The sequence below is a fragment of the Armigeres subalbatus genome, chromosome 3 (genome assembly GCF_024139115.2).
Source record: "Armigeres subalbatus isolate Guangzhou_Male chromosome 3, GZ_Asu_2, whole genome shotgun sequence".
NCBI lineage: Eukaryota > Metazoa > Arthropoda > Insecta > Diptera > Culicidae > Armigeres > Armigeres subalbatus.
The window spans coordinates 298,392,571-298,417,783 of record NC_085141.1 but is presented as its reverse complement, the minus strand read 5'-3'; the positions used below and the strand labels follow the sequence as shown (position 1 = coordinate 298,417,783).

Below are 25,213 nucleotides of genomic sequence, written 5' to 3'. Positions count from 1 at the left end.
GGAGAATTCCCAATACACCCTGAGTATCTTTTGAAAAGATTCCTGGAGTAGTTTCTTAGGCAATTCCTGAAGGCATTTTATAAGCAAGGAGGAACTTTTAATTTCGAAACAGTTTCAGAACGAATATCCGAGTGAATTCGTGGAAAAATATTTGAATTTTTGTGGCAATTCCTGGAGGAAATTCATAAGCAACGCCGGGTGCAAGCTCCTTATTAAGTCTGAAATAAAACTTCTGCGTGAACCTTAATCAATCATTAATCGTTAACCTTAATCAATCATTATTGTTTCAGAGTAATTGTCAAGTCAAGACATCGCTCAATTGAATTGATATTCTCATACGAATAACAGGTTTTCCTACTGACGCTAAATTTTCAATTCTAGATCACGCCAAAGTAGCTGCTGCCCAAATATTTAGTATCAGAACTTTTGCATCGGTAGTGCTGAGAATCCCCTTCAAATTCAAAAAAAATAAATCCGCTCAGACCAAATCCATATCAGTGACGTCGTGAATGAAAGACCCAATCGAGATCTCGAATCTACGAGCTCATCGTTATGCGTTGTGGTAAATGCGCGCGTAACATGTTGCTGTTTTTTTAATCACAAACTTCATTGAAATTTCCCAATCGTAAACAACAAGGTCAGTAAACGTCAAGACTTAGAAGAATTTTCTCTAGCAACCCGCGCGTGCAGTGGCATGTAGGAGGAAGCAGGCCTGCAGTAACTCTTGCGAGCAAAGGCATAGGATTGCCAATCCGGAGATTGCGAGTTCGTTCAAGGATGTCTTCGGGTGGGATACATTCTCGGTCACACAAGATACATACTGACATAGAAAAGCTTTCAACTAAAACTACGGAATTGCCAATAGAATACCAAGTTGAAAAGCAAGCTATGCTTCAGTTGAAATGTAGAGACATAGAAGAAAAAGACAGGAGGCAGATTAAATGAATCTATAGACTATAGTCATTCTTTTAAAGACGTTGAACAGATAACATTGATGACCATGGTCATGGGCACAATCTTAACCAGAAGGTTGGAAAGAGAACGAGAATGCTTACAGGATCAGCTTCTTTATGCGGAGGGCCCCCGGTATGGCAGCAAATAAATGTGTGTTCCAACTTAGAGTCGACGGCGGTTTTGTCACGCCAACAATTGAATAAGCTTCCTGGTAGGACGCTTGCTGTTTCCACAAGACGAGCGCCACCGGCTTGGCAGCAACTTGTATCAACGATGATGCCCCAAAATGGCGGATCGAGCATCACAGATGGCAAGCCTTTGGCGCCACTAGCGATCATTGCGTGTCTGACTGTCCGACGCACCCTCGCTATGCTTTGTCATAGGTTCTGAAAAGAACAGAGCCGAATTAAACCTCAAGGGGGCCCTTAAATGTACAAAACATTGATTGATTTTGATACATAAGGTTTGTAGCGGCCCGGGGTCATGGCTCTGTATTGGCTTTCAAAGTAGCGGTTTCCGAAGCGTCACTTTGAAGAAACCCTGCTGTTGGCCATTTCGGCTACAGGTGCCACAATGTCTCTTGGCTCTTATGTTATACCTAAATACAAGTGTTGTGTGAAAATAGTTTACAGGGTGTCGCCAAATTATCCGAACAGAATTTGACAGTTTGCTTCTACAGAACAAAAACAAACAATAATTGATTGAATCAGTAGCTCTGTGGGCATAACAACTCAGCAGGCTATAACAGATGTAGATTCTGAGAATACTGGGAGTCATCTCATGTACAAAAACGACTTTAGCCCTCGTGAATGCTATTTTCAAGGTAATTTTTAACAAACAGAAGTGGTCTTCCAACTCACCAAATTTAAATTGAATTTATCATTAAATATGGTCCATCTTGATAACAACAGCCAGCAAAACACCGAATATATCACTGAGACATTTCAAATCATCAAAATTGTCAAAAATGTCTTCTAAGTGTCTGTATAACAACATGCGGCCATCGTAATTATTTTCCGACACGGTCGATGGCGTATAACTCATGATACAGGAGTCATTTTGAAATGAACAAATGGAGCTTGGTTCATGTAATCTTGTTATAATAACATGCAATGCATGTGAGTGCGACAAATTCTGCAAGCCGTGCATAACGACCGACATCATAAACGACCAAATTTATAGGGAAGAATGCCTCCAGAAGCGCCTTCGGCCCTTCCTCGATGGTGACACTCTTTTTTTGTTCGGATCTGGCATCATTCTACCACGCGAAATCGGGGATGAATTAGTACTAAGCCAACGATGCTGTTTTTGTGCCGAATGAAGCAAATCTCCCAAACTCACCAGAGCTTCGCCCAATAAAAAACATCATGGCGATTATGAAGGGCAACCTCCGGAAAACAGGGATGGTCTTTTAATCGAAAAGGATTTGAAGAAAGAGAGGATAGAAGTGCGCAAAAAAGCTGGCACCGGTATTAAACAGGGATTGATGGGTAGAGTTAAGTCTTAGACATTTGGCCTAGGCGAAGAGCTTAAATTAATCAAACATATAGCTATGGTGCATTTATTTATTTGCTTGAAACTTTAAAAATATTCGACTTATAATAAAAGTTTAATGATCATTTTTGCCTGTTGCAATTGTTTCAAGAAAAACCTTCATCACCACTTAGCACATATTGAGATATTTTATTTAAACTAATGCAAAAAAGCGCAATTGACATTCACGTCAAAAACTTTTATTCGCTCAATCAATTCTTTATTTTATTTAAGGTCAACTCTCCCAAAGAACCCATATTTTTGGCGGGAAAGGGCCGTTTGGCCGAATACCGATCTGCCGAATGCCATTTGGCCGAAGGCCACTGGGCCAAAAGTTGTTTGGCCGAAAGAGTAATTTGGTCGAAAGGGTCATTAGGCCGACAGTGTCCTTTGGCCGAAAAGGTTAATTGGCCGAATACGACATTTGGTCTAATAGAACATTTGGCCGAATATGCCATTTGACCGAATAGGTCATCATTTGTCAAATTACCCTTTCGGCCAAATGTCCGTTTCGGCCAAATGACCCTTTCGGCCAATAGTCCTTTCGGTCAAATGACCCTTTCGGTCAAATGATCCTTTCGGCCATTTGACCTATTCGGCCGGATGACCCTTTCGGCCAAATGACTATCGGCCAAATGGTTTGTTCGGCCAAGTGACATTCGGTCAAATGGCTTTCGGTCGAATAGGTTTCCGCCAAACGACCCTTCCCCATTTTTACGTATTATTTTTTTAAATTTAAAACAAAAATTGGAAAAAGCGCTGTTTTTCAAAATTGGCTTAACATTCTCCAATTTCGTTACGTGGTTTGAACAAATAATACTGTCTTAAATATTGTCAATTAGAAATAAAAATAATTTTCAAAAATTCAACCGCAGATTATGTTGATGCCCTTTATTGCCATTCTCGTCATCACTTTTCCACCCAGCTTCCAGGGAAGTGCAATGTTTGCACATCTACAATACCTTCCCACTCAACTGAGGCGTAGGCCGATGTCCGAAAAGATTTGAGCCGTGATAATCATCGAATTTCATCAACTTTTCAACAAAATATTGGAAGAAATAACGAGAGCAGACAGTCCCGGACGAAGCAGTTAGAGCTGGCTGGCTGACTGACTGACTGACTGATGGGAGTGCACGCAGAACCGCGTTTCGCTTTCAGCAGGCCCTGTCGTCGCCAGAGGAAGATCGGATGGACGCTTTTTGTGTGTAAAAGATCCATAAAAACCGCCCTGTCAAAAGTCGGTCTCGGTCGTTGCGTTTGAGCCGATATATGACCGGTGGCGATGGTTATCATCGGCACCCACGGGAAAGAGTGAATGGCTCCGGAACGCAGGCAGGTGTTCGTGCGAACCAGTTGGCTGAAAGTGATTGGTTGTTTTGGGTGCACAAATCGTGAAAAGTCTGGATTAAAATTAGATGAAAGGAATGACTATTTATGCACATGCCAATTGTTTCAAAACATTAAAGCTAGATGTTTTAATGTCGAAACGAATGTGAAAGTTCCAAAATCGCAATTGTATTTTGATTTTCCCTCAAATCATATTCAGAAACGATGCCGAACACATCTTTCATATTAATGAGAAAAATTATTCAGCCGTTTTCGAGTTATGCGGATACGAACACAGACCATTTTATTTATATATATATATATATATATATATATATGTATATATAGATAGATATTGCAAGCTTTTCTGAGGATTAACCTCTTGAATCCTTATGCAATAATCGACACAAAATAAAGGCTCCATAATGGTTTGCTTTATGTCGAACTTTATGTATGAACCTTATGTCGTATAGGATCGCGAAATAGACTATTTTTTACAAAACAAATCATTTTTAACGTTCGCAAATTAGGATCTCGTAGAGCCCACGGCATTTTTTATAATAAAAGTTCGGGACTACTTGGGCGTATTGAAATAAAAATAGCGGTAAAAAACGTTTTTTGGTAAAATTGCTTTTTGAACAAATTTTGAAAATCTTTTTCGTTTGATTGCAAGTTGGAAAACTTGCAATCAAAAAAATAATAGAACATGAACATAACCTTCCGCAAATCAATTCTACGCAAGTATGAAAATTTAAAGAATTTTCTAACCTGGTATAAGAAAGAAGCACCCCACCGTGTGCATCCGTCCTGCTGTATGCAATTGTCCGTTGACTCGGATGCACCGTAAAGATTGTTTTTACCGATCCGTTCATTCGGATGCATGTCGGTGGTAATAAATATGAGGGGAGTAAAAAAAAAATGCGAACTCAGAATTGCACGGGGTGGCTGCGGCGGCGTTTTTGTGCGGTAGCTTACCCTCCCGAAACACGTTCACTGACTTCGGATGACGGTTGCGTCGGAGATCCCGGATCCTGATGATTGAGTTTCAACTGCGGTCAAATCGACGCTGACAGGATGACAGCACAAGGCGGCGCTTCAGCTTATTGCACATCGATGGGGCATCCGACCGGCGATGCGCTGACCGGCACCGACCATGCGCTCTCTCTGGCCCGGTGGTGTGCCGATTGGATCTCGACTTATGGAAATGTCTGCTGGAGCGCAACGGACTGGGATGAAATTGTTTGAAGTCTTTCTGAAGGCTGCCTGAGTGGTCTTCCTGCGTCGCTCGCCGTTGAAAGGTATCGTAAATGATGGATAAATGCATTGAATTTGTTTATTGATGTATCAATTAATCCAGGTTGCTTCGGAACGACTGCGATTGCCCGGAGCTATAACCGAATTTCTTTTGATTGAGCCTTTTAATCAAATAATCGAAATCTTCCGCTGGATATAACCGAATCAGTAAGCTCTGACCCGCGTAGGATTTTCTTCAACTACAACAGATCGTGACTCACTCACACGCTGGGCTTCACACCATCCAACCCAAACAAAACGCATCTTCCTCGGCTCCCTCCTGGAGGATCCCCACTCTGCGCATCCATGTCACTGGGTCCAAAGCTAACGGGAAAACAAAAGTTGAAATCCAATCGATCGCACATCAAAGCGCAACTCATTCAATCTTCAATCCCTTGAACCCGACATCATCCCAGCTAGCAAGTACCGAACTGGCACTGATCTGATCGAATCGAACCTCCAGCTCCGCCGTTACCAGCACACAATCAAAGACAATCGAAATCCCACAAAGCCCCAGTCAGATCGGTTGAATCAGCAGATAGAGACAGGGAGGAAAAAGCAAATCAATTTTGATTATGCGTCGATTATGTCAAAAATATAAAGTTCATAAATATTTCTCTATACACAATCGAGCGGCGCGAGGGCTCGGAGGGGATTGGAAACGAGTGAACTAAGTGATATACCGCACCAAAGAGAATAGGTTTATGAAAGGTTTTTTTTTCTACCCATGGTTGTTGGTTGATGGACTCTCTGTTTCATGTGCCGGTAAGGTCCACGCGGGCAACCAGACTACGCCGAGCATAGACAGTGCGCTAGGGAGACAGACAACAACAGCTAGGCGGCCTAACGCATCGCGTCGGGACTGATCGATACGAAGGATGATCTTGGCCAGTGCGATAAAAACAATGATTCTCGCTTTTCGGGGCACTGGGAGTCGGAGTCGGTCCCGGGCGCGCGCGGATTGTGTTCGATCAAGTCCGCGACGTTTTATTATTGTTATTATTATAGGGTCCATTATATTCCGATTGTTATTTATGAAATTTGAATTCAATGTGCAGAAGCTCTCGCTCTCTCGCGCAAAAGGGTCTTGCTGTCGGATGATATTTACCGAATGATCAGTGAACATGACGAAGTAAAACCACTGGATTGACATGATTCCAACGAATGCAATTCCTGCGGCGGTGATCTTCGGAAGCATTCGAGGAATAGGGTGGATTGCTTCTGAAAATGGATAATAATGATTAGTTGCATGCCGATTAAACTCAATCATACTGAACTGAGCTTAGATGATTTTCAAAATAGAATTGAAATAAAGAGGAGATACGGTCTCGTTTTTGTCTTATGTTGAAAAGTGCGATCTCTTGGTGAAAATTCACAAATACCTATACCAGAAAATAACTTGTTATTTGCTTAGTATTTCATTAAGCACTTCCACAGTTATTAACTGCGAGGTTTCTAAGCCAAGTTACAATTTTTGCACATGTATATCATGAGGCTAACACGATGATACTGTTATGCCCAGGGAAATCGAGACAATTTGCAATCCAAAAATTGCCTAAACTGGCACCAGGTATAGAACCCAGCTACCCTCAGCATGGTCTTGCTTTGTATCTGGGCGTCTCACCGCACGGCTGAGGAGGACTCCTTGCTTTTTATTAATTTGTCATTAATAAAATTTCGGGTACGCTATGAGATAAAAGTACAATCCACTTTCCTAGAAGATCTATCATTCATCATGAATTGTATCCACTTAGACGACAAACATTGATTGAATCGCAATATTTTATATAAATCATAATCTTTATTTCAAATTTTAAACAATGTTGATCGAACTATATTGACTTTCTTTACAAAAGTTCATCATCATCATCATATCTGTGTCGGTTTCTGATGTTATTTCCGAAGGTGCACACGTGCATAAATATATTTGGGGTCATTCATATTCATTCTCTTGTATCTTCATGTATAATCAATTTGAAACTTTTGGGAGAATCGTTGTCTTAGGCACACCCAACCATCGGAAGGCAAATTTAAATACACTATCTATATAAAAAGCTCGCTTTTTTGTATTAAGACCTTACAGAATTGTATATGCCAAAATTTGCAAAAATTGTAAATTTGATTTTTGGTTGGAGAAAAAAGAAATAGATGACCAAGCCAAAACTTGAAAATTTTGTTAATTTATTTTATTGGGTAAATTGGTAAAAATGGTTTATTTTACATTAACAAAATAATAAAATTCCAAAATTAATCGGACAAAATAAGTTAATATAACACTGAATTTTTAGATCAAGCTAATGAAACAATGGAAAATTTGCTTTCTGCGCAAGCACTTTTTTTTTTCATTTTGACGTAGCAAGAATAGCGTTCTGTGTACCTTCTATATCAATATAGATCGAAATAATTTAACGTTGGTTTGATTCTTATGAGAACAACACGAGGTTTACACATTCCTCCAGGGATTAAGCATATGAGGTATTTCGAAAAATTTCGTTTCAGGTGGTTCGAAACGAAATTCCGCGGAATTTCGCGGAATTTGAGCATGGCGAAATCTGATTTCTTGATTTCGTTTCGTTTCGTAAAATTACAAAAAAAATCGCTAGAAAAAAACTAGCTTCTAACGAAATTTAACGGAATCTCGCGGAATTTTGAAACAAATTAAAACTTGAACCATACTTTATACTATCAAAAAAATTTGGCTGCGCCGCTGAACAAAATAAAAAAACAACTTTATGATTTTACGTTTTTATGTTTTTTTTTCCAAGTTCGTTTATTTGGTAGGCTCAGGCGTGTATAACACTTTACGGAGCCATGGTTCTTTATGATATATACAATCAATATCATTTAATTTTTCAGTTAGTAAGAGAGGGGTAGAAGCCAGCGTACTCGTGGTGACTCGAGGTTAGTTTACAATGTTTAAGGATGGACGGGGCTAAGGATTTGGGATCAGGGAATTTCAGCTTCTCATCCGGGTATTTGGCGTCAGGGACGATGTGGCGTGTCGTCGTGCTCGAGGAATGGTTCGACTGGGAGCATCTTCCGGATGGCAAGAGCTATGGTGCTCTACGGAACAGAAAGCAGAGACTAATCACAAAAAAAAACTTTGAAGAAAGAAAAAAAAATAAACTATTAGATTTTGATATCAGAAGCACAAAGAAAACTATAAATGGCCTGCATATAGACCACATCACGATCCCCCAAAACACCTCGAATTTCCCTGAAGGGTTGTTTACCTCGGGCCACTAGGGTATCCAATAGTCGCTCTCTGGAGGCGTCATTTTCCGAGCAGAACCAAACTACGTGATCGATGTCATCATAACCGGCTCCGCACCTACATAAGTTGCTATCGACAAGGTTTATTCTGTACAGATGTGCGTTTAGTGAATAGTGATTAGACATAAGTCTCGACATCACGCGAATGAAGCCTCGACTTAAGTCCTCACCTCTGAACCACGCTCGCCCAGAAACTTTTGGAACTATAGAAAATAGCCACCGTCCAAGTTCGTTGTGTGTCCAATTTCTTTGCCAACTTTGAAGAGTACTCTGACGGACTAATGGGAAAAACTCGTTGCTCGAGAATTGTCTATCATAAACCTCGCCTTCCTGTGCGCCCACCTTTGCCAGCGAGTCTGCCTTCTCATTGCCGTAGATTGAGCAGTGAGAAGGGACCCAAACAAAGGTAATCTTGAATGATCTTTCGACCAAAACACGCATCTGCTCTCTTATGTTTGTAAGAAAGTAAGATGCGTGCTTAACAGGTTTCATCGACCGGAGTGCCTCGATAGAACTAAGACTATCCGAGAAGATGAAATAATGGTCTACGGGCTGATTTGAAATTATCCCCAAAGCGAAGTTAATTGCTGCCAGCTCAGCAACATAAACCGAACACGGTTCCTGAAGTTTTCGGAAGGTGGTTGAAGTTACATTGAAAACACCGAAGCCAGTGGATCCGTTAATGCGAGAACCATCAGTGAAATATCTGTTGTTGCAATTGACATGTTCATATTTTTCAGAAAAAATGGAGGGAATTGAAAGATTTCGAAGATGATCTGGTATTCCTTGAATAGCATGTTTCATGGACAGATCGTATTCAATTGAGAAACTGTCATTGGTGAAGTCAACTCGAGGGGGAGTATAACATGGAAGACAAAGATCTGACGATATGTAATTGAGATAAACTCTTAGGAATCTTGAGCGATAAACCAGTTCAAGCATATTATCGAAGTTATCTAAGACAAGTGTGTTACTTGTTCCACATTTGATTAGTATTCTTAATGAGAGCTCCCAGTAACGGTGCTTTAAAGGAGTGACTCCAGCAAGCACCTCCAGGCTCATGTTATGCGTTGAATGCATACCGCCAAGGGCAATACGCAAACAACGATATTGAATTCGTTCCAATTTAATTAGGTGGCAATCAGCTGCTGAGAGGAAGCAGAAGGAGCCGTACTCTAAAACAGAGAGAATAGTCGTTCTATAGAGTTTGATGAGGTCTTCCGGGTGAGCACCCCACCATGTTCCGGAGATAGAACGTAGAAAATGGATCCTTTTCCGGCATTTCTCTATCAAATACTCAATATGAAGTCTCCAGGTGCATTTAGAATCAAACACGACCCCAAGGTATTTAGAAGATAAAGATTGGTTGATGTCATCATTCAACAGCTTGAGTTTCAGTTGAGCAGGGTACCGCTTCTTAGTAAACACAACCAACTGAGTTTTTTTGCGGTGAAAACTCGATCCCCAAATGTCTGGCCCAAACAGTCAGATTATCTAGGGTACTTTGCAATGGTCCTTGCAAGACAGCTGCACATGGACCTCTTAGAGAGACCACGGCATCATCTGCAAGTTGTCTGAGCGTGCATTGTCCTTCCAAACAATTGTCAATATCTTTAACATAGAAATTATAAAGCAAGGGACTCAAACACGAACCTTGGGGAAGGCCCACGTAGCTATTTCTGGAAGTTGTCAGAGTGCCGAGTGTGAAGTTCATTTGTTTTTCTGACAACAAATTGTACAAGAAATTATTTAAAAATACGGGTAGTCCATTACTGTGCAGATTGTCTGACAGCACTTCTATGGAAACTGAATCAAAAGCGCCCTTAATATCCAAGAATACTGAAGCCAATTGCTCCTTGTGCGCAAAGGCCAGCTGTATATCTGAAGAGAGCAACGCTAGACAATCATTTGTTCCTTTACCTTTTCGAAAACCGAATTGAGTATTTGACAGTAATGCATTTTGCTCGACCTACAATTCTTGAAAGGATAATTTTCTCTAATAATTTTCTCATGCACGATAGCATGGCAATCGGTCGGTATGAATTGTGATCAGATGCTGGTTTCCCAGGCTTTTGAATAGCTATTACTTTGACCTGTCGCCATTCTGGGGGCACAATGTTGTACTCCATGAAACAGTTGTACAGGTCAAGTAATCGTCTTTTTGCGATATCTGGGAGGTTTTTCAGAAGATTGAATTTGATGTTATCGCATCCCGGAGCAGAGTTATTCGATGAAAGAAGAGACTTAGAAAGTTCCAGCATTGAGAATGGTCCACCCAAAGAACCGGGATCATTGACTGATTCTCGAAATAGCGGTTCTGCTGGTACGGAATCTGGGCAGACCTTTTTTGCGAAGTTGAATATCCATCGATTGGAGTATTCTTCACTCTCGTTGGTGGAAGTGCGGTTCCGCATGTTGCGGGCCGTTTTCCAAAGTGTTGTCATTGAGGTTTCTCGCGATAGTCCCTCGACAAAACGTCGCCAGTAGCTACGTTTTTTAGCCTTGAGAAGATTTTTGAGCTTTCTTTCAAGCCTCAAATACTCTTCGAAAAGCTCAGACCTTCCGTATTTATGGAAAGCCTTGAAGGCATCAGATTTCTCAGAATACAACTTAGTACATTCATCATCCCATCCAGGAGTAGCTGGTCTTCTTATGACAGATGTACTTAGAACGCGTCCTTTCTGGGCTTCTAGTGCGCTTTTTTTTTAATTAATTCGGTAAGGAATCGATATTCATCCAGCGGCGGGAGAACATCAGTTGATTCAATACCAATATTTACCGCCGATGCAAATTTTTGCCAGTCAATGTGCTTCGTGAGGTCGAAAGGAACATTAACTGGCTCAGATTGTTGATAGCCACTCTTAATTGTGGTGACTATCGGCATATGGTCACTACCATGGGGATCTTGAATTACCTTCCATGTGCAATCTAATGATAGTGAATTTGAACATAAAGACAGATCAATACGGCTTTGTTGACCATTCGGTCCCATTCGAGTTACTTCACCAGTGTTCAAACTATTCAAATTGAAATCGTCACACAAATCATAAAAAATAGGCGCTCTATAATCGTCATACGTTTCGCCCCATCCAATACCATGTGCGTTCATATCTCCCAATATCAACACTGGGGATGATAAAAGGGAGACTGCGCTCCAAAGATGTCGACGATTAAGAGAGGCATTTGGAGGAATGTACACTGAAGCTATGCAAAGATCTTTATTCTTCACATTTACTTGGCATGCGACGATTTCTAAGCCATTAACAGTCGGAATGGGAATTCTGTAGAAGGAGTAGCATTTTTTGATCCCCAAAAGAACGCCACCATAATGATCATTCCGATCTTGGCGAATAATATTAAAATCGTGGAAGTTGATTTCGTCTTCGGAAGAAAGCCATGTTTCACAAAGTGCAAATATGTCGCAATCGGAATTGCGAATCAAAAACTTGAACACGTCTAATTTATTTTTAAGACTATGACAGGTCCACTGCAGCACAGTGATTGTATCTTGTGTAATAGCCGTATTATCCATCGAAAGATACAATTCCTGCAAGAAGGGGCCATGAAACAGTCAATTGCTTCAGATAGCTTTCCACTGTTGGTATAAAGAGGTCAATGATTGGCCTCAATGAATTCGGAATATTGAATAAATTCAAAAAACGGTCCACAAGGTCCTTAAAGGAGATCAATCCTCGCTTGGACGGAGTACTTTTTTGGGAAGAACGAATTGCAGTTTTTCTTTCATTGATTCTCCTAGCCGGATGTTTCTTGGAAACAGCGGTTTTGGGCAATGGCGGGAATGTCTTGCTGCAAGATGGATCCAAAGGAGCAGTGAAGATAGGTTGCTTCGGGATTTTAAATAAACCCCCATTGCCTTCAGATTTGTGCAAGCTTTTATGGATGACTTTTGATTTCTTACGGCGCAATCCCGGGGAAGACGGTTGCTTCCTCTTTTCGGGCACGTGTACCTCCGTAGAATCATCCATATCAGCTGCGTCAGAGTCCAATTCATCAATGCATATGGAATCATAATAATCACTTACTTGAACGGTAGCTGAAATAGCAGCCTTTGCAGTGGTATCGGCGGATGTGTCTTGCGCTTTAATCATTTCCGCATAAGTCTGCTTGGAGCGCTGTACCAACGAGCGCCTATTATTTGGGTGCGCTTTCTGTACACCTGCAATCTTGCAAACCATGGGCAGGAGCCATACCTCAATAAGCACATTTTGTGGCTTGTTGCTGGCAGGATTCCTCCCGATGTCTTTCGAAACATTTACCACAACGTGGTTTGTTGTCACAAAACTCGGCAGTGTGACCAAGTTGTTTGCAATTGGTACAATTAAATACCCTTGGTACAAAAAGACGCACCGGAAACAACATATTCTCTAAATCGACATATTTTGGGAGAATCGAACCGGCAAACGTCACCCGAAGCGAGCCTGACTTAGAATATACTTTTTTGCCATCTACCATGGTTGCTGAATGCAATTCCTTGCAATCCAGAATATCCACGGTAGACTCCATTGCGTTCTTTAAGCGGCCTTTTCCCGCAAGTACATCTTTGCAAGTCAGGCTCGCTGCGTTGATCACACCTTCGATTTCGACCTCCCGCGAGGGGACATAAACTAAATATTCTACATTGTAGGCCTTGTCTTTAGCAATTTCGTTCGCCACCGGATATGTAGGTGCGGTGATTCGTAGCTTGTTCCTGTTGATCTGATTAAAATCAAGCTTCGTAAAACGACGCGTCAAATCTCGCTTAATGCCGAGAAAGTCTAGACTTTTCACTTTCTGCCGAAAGTAAACAACCCAAGGCCCAGGCGAAGCCGCATGGTACAATCGTGTGCGGACATCTTTTGGAGGACTATCGCCCCCCATAGTCTCTGCCTCCATTCTCACCTCGCAAGGTGGAAGAACAATTAATTCTTATGCTAACTTAGAACTAATAGCAAGTTAGAATAAAAAGTAAAAAAAACTAAATTAATTTATTATAATTAATCCCACTCTGTATCAGAGAGATGGGAGAACAATAAAACAATGTCTTCCACTTATCTGCGCTGCTGCTGTAGGTAGCAGCAGAAACAATAGCCTGCTTCACTGGCGTCGCCAGAAGCAGCTACTTCGCTCGCCGACAGTGATCGCCTTGGATCCGTAGGTAGGCACCACACAATAAACTCGCACTACCGAACAAAACCCGCGATGAGACACAGCACACACGTCTGGCTCGTTCGAACTATCGGCACGGAATGACGTTTTTATGTTATACAACTTTTCCTATTAACGCTTACTACATAATCCCATTATGGGTCGACAAATACGTGTTTAGTTTTCTTCTATGAAACGTCTTCAGTATTTTGTTAGAAATATCTAATAGAAAACGAAAAGTGTCTTTAACTGTTCTATCCTATGTTTTACAAAAGTGATCCGACTCAATATTTAAAACGTCAGGCTTAGAGTGTAAATTCAATTAGATATGAATCAGATCAGTATAACTTTTGTTAAAGCGGCAAAGCGGTGGCGTGGATTCCTAGAGCCCTTGTGAAGTTTTTTAGCGCCTCTTTCTTATTAAAGGCCAATTTCTTCACCTCCGCTTAAGCCTCAACCCAGGTTTAAGGCATGAGGCCCAAAGGAAAACATAATGCAACGTTTTACGTTCTAGCAACAATTATAATTTTACAGTAGCCGTTCGATAACTGCAACATGTTTACTTTTCAGTTAACGAATGCCGTTCGATAACTGCAACGCATTCTAGACGTCAAACGGTTGTCAATCGACGTCAGATGCAAGAAAAGTGCATGCAAATGTGCAGCGCGATGCAGGTGTCATCGAGTATGACATCAGTTTGAAGTTTAGTGGTCCGATAACTGCAAAACTGTTGCAACTATCGAATTGCAGTTAAAAAGCATTGCAGTTAAATGACTTGCAGTTATCGAATGTCTACTGTACCTAAAAGTAAGAATAAAAAGTTAAGAGAATTGAAGGTACTCCACACAACAGTCAATATTCGGCGAATCATCGAAATGCACCCACAGCCCCCAAGATTTGAATTAAAACTCTGTGATATTATTTGACTATTTGCACAATATGAGTGCAGAATTGATCGTGTTGCTGCTGGTCACGGGACGGCAGCTAGTCTAGGAAACGCGAACTGAACAAAATCTGCCTCGCGAGCAGAAGCTTATTAAACGAATCACATTGATTACGCCTTGGATTGATTTGAAACACGGTTTTCGACTTCGGGTTTTCAAAAAAGCTTCGTTTAGTCGCTTCACATGAATTACCTTTTCAACTAACCAACGATTCCTTTCCCGTGGCGCTCACGGATATGCAGAGCATTACTCTGTCTCTTATAACAATGAGTGTCAACCCTAGCAGCTCAATTTAGACTGATTTGGTAATGCAGCAACTCAAATGTGATCAAATTCGGTTGTATATAAGTCCGAGTATAAGTCACAGAAGTTGTTGTGCCTCATGTGTGTTGCTCGGGAAACTAATCTTCCTCTCCTAATCCTAAATTGACTGTAAGGACGTGACCAGCATCGTTATTGGTCATGAATTGGAAACTCCGAAGCAAGTACAATGAGATTTTTTTTATCCCAAGAAGATTATTCAATTGGTAAGCTGTGCATATTCGCTGTTTCTCGGCCAATCATGATTAGCAACTACGATGTGCACAATTAATCAAGCTAAGCTAAGCTAGTTTTTACTATTTGCACAATATGCAGGCTTGCAAATATTCGGCAGCACTCGATGAAGGTGATGTTTTTTTATTTCATTTTTTTATTTTCTTCCTTCCTTGAAATCGATCTCACATTCCCGAAGAGGGAGAGAGGTAAGGAACAGAACTCACATCACCCAGTGCGCCACGAATATGAAATTCACCACAGTAAAATGTACATATTCACCCAGCAAATGACAAAAATTCACCACACGTTTAAATGGGCCACTCACATTCATGCAGTAACGCACGAACTGAGCAGCCTGTCAGAGCGACTTCTGTTGGGTTGAATGGTGAATTGAATGGTTGGTGCTGGAATGATTTTTTGACTACCCCACAGTCCCACTCACGACGGCGGCGATGAGATTGACCGTAGAATATGCTGAGATCCATGTATTTCACTGCATTGACTTTGACATATTTCAACCCTGACAATATGTAAGGAACATTACGGAGTCGTGGTCTTTTCGCATGCCGCATATGCACACACATATACAAGGACAAACATACAATAATTTCTATATTTTTACATACTTAATGATATAAAACCGAACTGATAAAAAATTGATCAAATTCAGGACCACTCGCTCTACGATGATTTCGTTTGCAAGCGATACAAATGCTCTGGTATCGGCTTGTCGCCAATGATATATAAACGGGAACGCGGCAATTTATCACAGACTGCTTCTTCTGTAATTATAGCTTTATTGGTTGCAAAACAGATATTTAACTTGGAAAAAGTTGAATTAGAATTGCGAGCATAATGTAAAACCAATTCAAAAAAATTCTCGAAAGTAAATCTATATTTCGTTTCGATTCGTTTCAAATCAACATAGACATTTTCAATTTCGTTTCATTTCGTTTCGTTAAGAAAAAGTGTGTTATCGCATACCCTTACCAGGGATTTCTTCGGGAAATCTGCCAGAAATTCCTTTGTAAATTTCTCCACAAATTTCTTAGAAATATTCTACAGGAAATTCTTTAGTCAAACCATACATAATTCCTGCAGAAATTCGTTCGAAATATTGGTATGCGATTCTTTCAAAAATCCTTCCGGAAATATATTGAAGAATGGAATTGTTTCTGAATTAAAAATTCCTAACTGATTTTTTGAAAGAGCTGAAGTAATTTCCGGAAGATTTGCTGAAAGTGATTCTAGAGTATGTTCTAAATATAGAATTGAGGAATTTCTGGAGGAAGTTGTAAAACAATCCTGAGGAAAATTTAAAAATATCCCAGAATGTCTTTATTGAGGTACTGCAGAAATTTGAAAGGAATACCTGGATGAATTTGTTTTAGGAATTTCTGAAAGAATTGACAAAAATATTTCCGAAAGAATTTATGAAGGAATCTCGAAGAAATACCTTAAGGAGTTTCTTAATAAATATATAAATGAGTTCCTGAAAGAATTTCCCCGGGCATTCTAAAAAAAAAATTGAAGATTTTCAAAGGAATTCTCATATAAATTCCCCAATTTTCGTAGGAATTTCGGGAGAAATTTCCAAAGAAACTCTCAAAGATATTTTTGGAAGAATTCTTTAAAGAATTTTGTAGTTTTCGAAGGAATCCCTAAAGAAATTTTTAACGGAATATCCAAAGCAATTCATGACGAAATTTGAGAATGTCTTGGAATTCGTTTGAACATTCTTTAAAAGAAATCCAAGGTTTCCGTGATAGAGTTTCGGAAGGAATTACTGGAAGATTTTAAAAAAAATCCTAAAGAACTTTATTCTCTCTGAAGCGGGATTTCTTGAAGGAATTTCAAAAGGAATTTCCGGGGGAGTTCCATAAGAAATATCCTTAAGTAATCCTGAAGAAATCCTTATGGGCCTCCTGAAAAAATAAAACGAACGGAATTCGCGGAGGAAGTTTGGAAGGAAACAGAAAACAGCTCAGAAGAAATTCCTGGAGGAATTTTCAAACGAAATTTCAAGATTTATTTTTTGAAGAGCATTTTTTCAAGCAATTCTAGAGGAATGACCAATGGATTTTTTAGAGAAATTTTAGAAAGAGCAATTCTTGCATTATTAACGGAATTTACAAAAAAAAGTCTGGAGAATTCTTCGAAAGAATTTGTGTATATATGTGTAAGGAGTCGACTGTGATTGAGGTTATGTAGACAGTTCTCAGCTTTCAGTCTCAATAGGATCATAAATGGATATCCGTACTAAACCTAACGGGAAATGTGACCGAAACGTCAGGTTTAGAACGGATATCCGTTTATGACCATATTAAGACTGAAAGAAGCCGAGAACTGTCTACATTTCTGGATATATTTTTGTAATTACACTAGCATGAATAAACCTAAAATATCCGAAAGAATATCTGAATAAACACCTGAAGTAAATACCCAAAGAATATCCGAAGAAGTATGAAGTGATGATGGATCGAATGTATGCTCAATATTCTGGGTGTTTTTTGTCGTGCAGACTTAATTCCAAATAAGGGTATGCGATAACACACTTTTTCCTAACGAAACGAAACGAAACGAAATTTAAAATTTCTATGTTGATTCGGATCGAAACGAAACGAAATATAGATTTCTTTCGAGACTTCGAAACGATACGAAATCAAGGTTCATTTCATTCGAAATTTTTCGAAACGAAACGAAATTTTAATTTTTTTTTCCGCGGAATTTTTATTGAATTGGTTTTACATTATGTACGCAATTCTGATTTCACTTTTTCGAAGTCGAATAACTGTTTTGCGACCAAAAGAGTTATAATAACTGAAGAGGCAATCTATGATAAATCGTCACATTCTCGCCGCATATACCATTGGCGATAAGGCATTTGTGCCGCTTTCAAAGGAATTCATCGTGGAGCGTGGCTCCCGATTCTGATCAATTTTATATCAGTTTTATATAAATAAGCATATAAAAATAAAGAAATTGTGGGATTTTTCATATACGGATTCAAATTTTGTTTAAAACCTTAGTTCACCTAAGAATTATATAAATATGCTGAACCATACTTTATATTGACTTATCAACGTGGTTGTACAGTATTGACTTTGTCAAAATTTAAAAAAGTATGCTTAGATTTATTTTTTATTTAGTGGGATACTTAATTATGTATCCACATATGCCAGGCGTATACGCAGATATAGAATTGATATTAATAGATCAACATTTGAAAAGGGCGTATATGCCAAAATTTATTCCTTCTTATTCTTCGTCTATATAGCATACATTTGCTCACTAGAAAAATCCTGTGCACCTTTCTAAAATGCACAAAGATATGTATTTCAGATTGAATTTCACAGACCCATACTGCCGCTAATCGCAAGTCGAGCACATCTGTATATGGGCGGCCATATACAGATGTGCTCGACTTGCGGTTAACGGCAGCATAGTCTTATATACAATCAGCTCGACAAACTGAGCTATTGTGTGTGTCCGTGGCAAATGAGAACAGCTGTTATGGTCAGTATGTGCTGACAGCAATCATAAGTAAAACATTCTCAGCAATTTTAATGATCTTTCAACCCGCTCTAGATTTGTTTTTTTTTTGCAAATTCCACGTGAAGATCTAGAAATGCCCACAAATCTGCAATGTTCCTCACATATTGTGCAAATAGTCAAAGAAGAGCTTATTAGCTTAATTAACTGTACATACACATCATAGTTGCTAATCATGATTGGCCGAGAAACAGCAAATATGCACAGCTCACCAATTAAATAATATTCTTGGGATACAAAAAAGTTATTCTTATTGTACTTGCTTCGGAGTTTCCAATTCATGACCAATAACGATGCTGGTCACGTGCTTATATTCAATTTAGGATTAGGAGAGGAAAATTAGTTTAACACTCATTGTTTTAAGAGACCGAGGAATGCTCTGCATCTCTGTGAGCACTACGGAAAAGAAATCGTTGGTTAGTTGAGAAGGTAATTCATGTGAACCCATTTGGTAAGCGATAAAATATTTGTTGTGAACGAAGTTATTTTGAAAACATGAAGACGAAAACTGTGTTTCAAATCAATCCAACGCAAGATCAATGTGCTTCGTTTAATAATCTTCTACAACACGATCGATTCCGCGCTAAATAATTTTGTGCTCTTCGATGCAGACATTAGTTTTATTACTTCGCATTCTCCCACACTAGCTGGCGTGATCAGCATCAACACGATCTGGTTAAACAAATTTCTGCTACGCGAGGTAGATTTTTTTCACTTCGCGTTCTCCCGGACTAGCTGCCGTCCCATGACCAGCAGCAACACGATCGATTCCGCATTCATATTGTGCAAATAGTAAAAAAAATATCACAAAATTTAAATCATGGAAACACTGAAGACGTTTTATAGAAGAAAACTACTTACGTATTTGTCGACTAAGAACCCCATGAGGTTATGTAAAAGCGTTTATAGAAAAAATTGTATAACCTAAAGTTTTGAAAACAACTTAACGATTTAGTTCAGCGGCGCAGCAAAATTTTTTTTATAATGTAAAGTATGGATTAGTTTAAATTTGTTTCGAAATTCCGCGGAATTCCGTTAAATTTCGTTAGAAGCTAGTTTTTTCTAGCGAAATTTTTGTAATTTTACGAAACGAAACGAAATCAAGAAATCAGATTTCGCCATGCTCAAATTCCGCGAAATTCCGCGGAATTTCGTTTCGAACCACCTGAAACGAAATTTTTCGAAATACCGCATATGCTTAATTCCAAAGTCACAACAGGGTTTTGTTTTACTGCTGTTCTGGACATTTGTTAGACGCTATTTTGACTCTGGTATTCAGACTGCATGCCAAGAAAAACACCCAAAATATCCAGATTACAGTCGTTTCATCATCACATCATACTTCTTTGGACATGTATTCTAAGGAACTGCAGGAATTGGAAGTTTTTGGAGAAATATTATGAAGAATTTTTTGACAGTTCTTCAATAAATTACTAAAGAATTTCAAGACGATAAAACACAATTAAAATTTCGTAATATTTAAAGCTGACTGACAATGTTTTAACAGATTCATCGCTTAATTGAAACATCTCCAATCATAACAGATTACGCCAAAATTGGTGGTACCTCATAATTACCAGTAGTATGGTGCCGCCAGTTCTTTCCATAATATTAAAGTTGAATATGTCACACTGATCACGTCACGCCGGCGCCGATTTAAACCTTCCGAGGCTCGGACTTTTGTTAACCCTCAAACTGCCGGGACGAGTCTTGACAAATTACAACAGCTTGTTCTCGGTACAATGCAAGCAGTTTCAACTGTGACCAAGGGAAATAGTAGTTCCAGAAAGTAGGCGGGTAAAATGCTCAGGATGACCCTCGCTCTTTTTGAAGTGTGGCATAAGTCATTTGAGCAAATGTCTGTATTTTGAAATTTTTAACGTCATAACAGGTGTTTAAGTATAAGTAATTAAACTTCTAAGAATCTCAAGAGTAACAAAAAAACGCCATGGTTTGTTGGTAGGGTTAAACTGGCCATAGGATGGCCACGGAACAGGTTTCGGAGACCCGGAATTTTCGGAAAAAAGGCCAATATAAAACTACAAAATAAATTAGTATTCCGACACCTCAATCCTCTCGGAATCTCATGAGTAATCTAGAGAACGCCATACTATCTTTGTATGGAAGAATAATTATGCGATGGCCGTGGAACAGGCTACGGAAATCCGGAATTTCCGGTACAAAAGGAAAATTTAGAGTTACAAAATAAATCAGTCTTTCAACACATCAAACTTCTCAGAATCTCATGAGTAATCTATAAAACCCAATTTTTTTTGTATGTACCACTTTGACCAGCTATATGATCTATCGCAGCATTCCCCGTATCCTCAATGTATAAGTGCATCTCGATTTACTCCAATAATATTGATAAGCAATACAGTATCGGTTTCGATACAGTTCTTTTCTTGTTCTCAAGAGCATCATCACAAGGTCCCTTTATTTGGCCCTTTCACAGAGAGCAACCTCATTGAAGGCACGCCTCTTATCAATGAGGTTTCAATCGTTTTAGAAAATCTCAGATTAATCCACCTAGCGGTGATGATGTTTTTTTCGAGAAAAGTACTTTAGATGTATCGATGTATCGAGAAAAGTACTTTAGAGAGGTCAAAATTGTACAAATATAAAGCAATTAATAGTTTTTGACTGTCATATAAACTTCCAAAACATTTGGATTAATTCTTATTAGATCTTATTATCTATTATTTAGACTTCCAAATTCTTGAAAAAAAAAACATTATAAACAACAGACGATGAAAGTTTTTACTTGATTTCAGTATTTTTCTGAGAAAAAAATGTGGTGAAATTGGATCGAGAATAAATCATATCAAAACTGTCATATAATCGGGTGTAGATTAAATTTGAATATGTTAAAAATTGGCTCATCACGGTCATCGGTCATCGGGTCATCGGACTGATGCTATGACAACTTCGTTGCAAAGAATTAAAAATAATAATATTTGAAGTTAAATTGTAAACACATAATCAATCAGAAGACCTGAATGCGTCCATTTTCGAAACAATAGAAACTAAAAATAGTGTACTTTTTGTACTACACGTGTGCCAAAATCTCGGAAAACAAATCACAGTATTACTATATATAATAGCCCTGTTTGTCTGTCCGGTGACTAGCCAACCAGACGCAGCACTCACAAAATTCTCAACGTCTGTTGTCTGTGATTTTTTTCATCAAATGCTGTGTCTGGTTGTCTAAGGTCACTGGTTTTGTTTTCTGCATCTTATAGTAAATTAAAATTGAAGTGTCAAATACCTATTTTATTGTTTTGTGAGAATTTCCCCGCGTGCTGTGTCTGGTTGGCTAGTCACCGGACAGACAAACAGGGCTATTATATATAGTAATAAGGGTGAAATCAGGAGTGATTCAGTTTGATTCTAAATTTTCGACCACTATTCTAGTTTGCATCTGGAGCAAAATAGAACAAACTCGCTGGTTTTCCCAGCAGTGTTCTATTCATGTTTTTCAAATTTTCAATTAATTGAAATCATTATGTTACTGCCAAGAAAGGCGCCGGAATTGCAAAGTGGATTGATCCGTAGATAAAATGACGCATCCATACACCAAAACAATTGAAAAATATTTGAATCTCGTGATTCAATCGTGGTTCAAATCTGCAGAAAATAGAACGGAGCGTTATACCAGTTTTATTTTTTTGACAGTTGACTGGTATAAAAACTGAATCTAGAACAGCTTTCCCAGCAGCTGTATTGTATTACTGTATTGCTATTCAATGTTTCAGATTCATATTCAAACTGACAGCCCCGAACGATTTGAATCACTGCTGATTTTACTTTACATTTTATTTTACTTTATCAGGATAAAGCTATGATACGGAGTATCTTGATGTCAAAGTTGTCCTTTAACTTTATATCAAGTTATAGATCTCGTAATCCAATCAGACTATAAGCACCATAATTGAATTCGAAAATAATTCGAGAAACTGCATATATCCATTCTACACAAGTTTGAGAAAACAACAAAAAACTGTTTTGAACAAATTGGCACCGAATTTTTCGCTTTCTTTGACACAGATCAATAGTTTTTGGCAAAACTCAACACCCTATGGCACATCACTACTTTCATCACTTTTTAGAAAACTAAGAATGTTAAACTACATCCTATTTAAATTACTATTTGGGTCTGTTTGATCATTGTCGCATAATAGTGAAAGAGTAATAATAAACTTTTCCTCAAAACCACAAATCTAGAGAAGCTTTGAGAATAAGTCGTATGTGCAAAGGAAAGTCTCTCTAAGGTTCCATTTTTTTTTTCGATTATTACAAAACTATACAAAAATTTACTTCGGAATTCTTGGCAGATCTCTAAAGACAATAGCTTTGTCTAGCATGCTGAAGTAGAAACGTAACTAAACATGTAAAACTAGCCAACAAAGTGAGTCTCCCTTTTGCACATACGACCTATTTTCAAAGCAATCCAGAAATGCTCATTATTGATGAAATTTATTTGTTTAACGATAATTCAAACTACAGAGAAAATTAGCTCAAATTCTATTCACGTTTGCGTATGAGAAGCTAGTGGTACATAGAAGTAATTTAATTTAATTTAATTTAAGAAGAACTCGTCATCATCTAACTAATAACACTAATTTATTTCCAGAAAATCGACTATGAATCGCTTACACTGATGTATGTACAATAGGGTGCCAATGAAAATCGACTTTTCGCATTTCAAAAATGGGTAGTGCTCAAAAGTTTCATCTCCTCGAAAAAAGTCCCTATGCAAAATTTCAGCTCAATCGTGTGACCAAAGCGGTTAAAGTTTGACTATTTTGAAAAACGAAAATTTCCTGGAAAAATTCGAATGCACCTTGTTTTAAACAAATTCATTAAGGATAAGTGCCCAAAAAGTGAGCTAAACTTTTAAACGCGTTTTTGGTTTAAACAAATTGTTTTTTATCATAACTTCCAAGCCAATAGTGCGATCAGGCTAATTTTCAACAGGAAACAATGGGACAGGATTCCCAGTCGATTGACGATAATCCCCCAAAAAGTAAACTAAACGTTTTTACGTTTTATGCTGAAAAAAATATTTTAGCCATAACTTCCTAGCCCATAGTCCATTCCGGCCAATTCTCAATAGGAAATAATGATTCAGGATTCTCAGTCAAATTTAACTTGTTGTGAGCAAATCGGTTAAGGATACGAGGCTAAAAAGTGAGTTAAACTGTTTACGCGTTTTTGGTTTAAAATGATTGTTTTTTGGCCATAACTTCCAAGCCTATACCGTAGACCTCCGATAATTTGAACGGTATCTCATTCAAATTAAAGGGGTTGAACTTCTGGTTATTCTATTTTCATAAGCAAAACTGGTTTCTGGCTGCTCTCTTTGCTGATTTGTTTTGATTCTGAGTTCCATTTAACGATGTTCCATTTTTCATTTCTCGATTCCACGTGCTAAATGACGTTTGAACCATTTTTAATTTGGACGATGTTCAATCGAACGGGGTTCAAATTAAAAAGTGTTCAGATTAAGAACGGTTATACTACCGGGGGTCCACGGTAGTCCGATCTGACTAATTTTCAATAGGAAACAATGGGACAAAATTCCCATCCGAATGCAGCATGTTGTGAGCAAATCGGTTGAAGGATGGTTAAAGGATAAGTACCCAAAAAAATGAGCTATATTTTTTACGCGGTTTTGGTTTAAAAAAATGTATTTTGGCCATAACTTCCAAGCCCATAGTTCGATCCAGCTAAATTTCAATAGGAAACAATGGGACAGGATTCCCAGTCGAATGCATTGTAAGTAAATCGGTTAAGGGTAAGTTCCCAAGAAGTAAGCAGGACTTTCTATCGCACAGACACACACACATACATCACCTCAATTCGTCAAACTGAGCCGATTAGTATATAAGACTATGGGTCTCAGGACCTCTTACCTATAAAAAAAGTTTGGTTTTGGAGCAAATATATAGCTTTCGACAGTGAGCTCAAAGAAGATTCCTTCTACCTAGCCAGCAATGTGCAGCAATGTTTGAGGGATGGAACAAACAGCACTGCATAGCTTCTTGTGTCTTTTCTTTTGGGATCTTTCGGGCATTTAAGTAGGCGGAGGAATCGCACATATGCGTCAACGAGGTGAACATCGAGACAAACAGAGGGCAATCCTCAGGAATTATTGCTGATACTGCTACCTAGTTGAACATCTTCAAGAGGAAATGGCTATTGCCTTCCATTTGGTCGTACACACTGGGCATTGATTTTAGTTATTCCTTCCGTGATTTTCACACACGAAAAATGGAACCATCTAACACAACCATCACACTGCACCAAAATTGTAACATGTATCGTGATGTATCATAATCGAAACTGTTTCAACAAATTGTCATACATACCTACAATGTGGCTCATTTGCTATTTTTATACCAAGCATTTGCACTAGAAAATTCCCAAGAACGAAAACCAGAAATCTGCAACAAAATAATTGCGAGAAAAGTCACCCGCCGCCGCGCCGCCTCTGGCTGGTCACAAGCTGACAAGAAAAACCTGCCAAGCGACGGCCCGAAGGAGATGATAACGAACGAGTAAACTTTCGCAGGTTTTCCTTCTGCCGCCACCGCCGCCGACTAACAAACTGGCTGGCTGCGTTGTGTGTACCTACAGGAGGAACAAACGAGCGC

General features: G+C 38.9%; 1 protein-coding gene across 6 annotated transcripts in view; it reads left to right on the top strand.

Annotated features, from left to right (window-relative positions):
* LOC134224953 (serum response factor homolog) overlaps positions 1 to 25,213 on the top strand; it is a 738,652-nt gene that overhangs the window by 300,777 nt on the left and 412,662 nt on the right. The gene's annotated exons all lie outside the window — the stretch shown is intronic.